This window comes from Montipora capricornis, chromosome 13, assembly GCF_036669925.1.
Source record: "Montipora capricornis isolate CH-2021 chromosome 13, ASM3666992v2, whole genome shotgun sequence".
Taxonomy (NCBI): domain Eukaryota; kingdom Metazoa; phylum Cnidaria; class Anthozoa; order Scleractinia; family Acroporidae; genus Montipora; species Montipora capricornis.
Genome location: NC_090895.1, coordinates 10,161,328 through 10,163,051, shown reverse-complemented (window position 1 = coordinate 10,163,051; position 1,724 = coordinate 10,161,328). Strand labels below are relative to the sequence as shown.

At 39.7% G+C, this 1,724-nt stretch overlaps 1 pseudogene; it reads left to right on the top strand.

Moving 5' to 3' along the window:
- Nucleotides 1-1,485, top strand: part of LOC138028837 (uncharacterized) — a 3,048-nt pseudogene extending 1,563 nt beyond the window's left edge.
- The last annotated feature ends 239 nt before the right edge of the window (nt 1,486-1,724 follow it).

Below are 1,724 nucleotides of genomic sequence, written 5' to 3'. Positions count from 1 at the left end.
TCACTGCTAAAAGCAATGCTGAATCGTGCTTTTAAGCTCTCTTCGAACTGGCAACTGTTCCATCTAGAATGTGAACGTCTCAAGGAGACTTTCTCTCGGCTTCATTACCCAGTCCCACTCTTACAATTAGCAATCAGGGATTTTGTCACTGCAAAAGTTTCAGGGATGTAAGATCCAAACAGACGTGTGACGATAAGAAAGCACCTGTGAGAATAATATTACCATTTAAGGACCAGAGATCAGCGAATTCTGTGCGAAGACAACTTGGAAAATTAAGTCGCAAAATCGGAAAAGATATCCATCCCGTGTACACAAGCCGAAAGATCGGATCTTACATCAAGCCAAAAGAAAGCAAACCCCCTATTGTTAACCAACAATGCGTTGTTTACCATTTCATGTGTGATCTGTGCGATGCGGATCATGTCGGCTACACATGCCGACACCTGCATCAACGCATTGAAGAACATAAAGGATCTGCCATCGGGAAACACGTCAGAGATCAACATGGGAGGGACCCAAGGGACATATCTCGTAGTTTCAAGATCTTACGGAAGTGCCAGAGCAAATTTGACCGCTTAATTTATGAGATGGTTTTTATAAAAGAACTAAAGCCAACTTTGAACACGCAGTCTGACTCCATCCGTGCAAAGTTCTTTTTATAGCTCGGAGTATTTCATATATTCTTTTGTGAAGCTTTTTGTTCTATTGTTATCTAGCCTTTTTTAGTTTTTATCACTTACCTTTTGTAACGCTTAGTTCATGTTTCCACATTTTAATCGCTTTTCATATTCTCACGTGTGATTTTACTTCTTATATGGAAAGTTTTATTCATTTTTTTAAACTTGAAAACAAGACAAAAGCACGTCACTCAAAACACGCGATGGTTAACGTTGGCACTGCAAATGTAAAACGCGATTGTGGTGTCGATTTAATTAGTCTTCGTCGTCGCTTTCGATGGTGATTCTTCTAGGTCAGTTTCTTGCCGTTTTGTTCGCCATTGAACTGGCCTTATCATGATTTGGAATGTGCAATTTGAGAAGGAAGAAATATTTACACCAACACAGACAGCTTCGAAGGCGTTCGCATTGGATGAACAGCTCGCGGACGTCGCAAGTAGTATACGAAATGATGGTTCTACGACGGGTGTACCTGTGGAGCTCTAAAGCTCCACAGTCTAAAACATAACCTTAAAAAAAGAGCCCTATCCCTAAACCCTAAACCCTAACCGCAATCCAATCGAAAAGGGTTTTCGGGAAAAATATATATTCCAGTATTCGTCTCTATTTTTTTCACAGGATTTCATTTCTGTAGAGAGGTCAAAACGGAATGGCGCTATCGATTTTAATGAGACGTGACTTGAATACACAATGACATGAAACTCCTAACGTAACCGCCACAAGTGCTTGTATATATATAAAGGGCCATCTGTTCTGTCGCATTTTGTAATAATCATCGCACTTTGTAATAAAACAGTTTGCAATAACACTTGTCGCACTTTGCAACAAATTAAGTAGTCACACTTTCTAATAACAAGCTGTCATACTTTATAAGCTTTCAAATTTCCTTTGAACGGCATGTTTGGTAGAAATTGTATATGACTTAAGGTAGCTCAAACTGGTTTCAACCGTTTTTGGGGAAATGATTAAGGTATGCTTTGCTCTCGAACTGAGTACTGACCAGAACCTTCAAAGAGATCCACTGAGGTGGAATGATGGATGCAATGT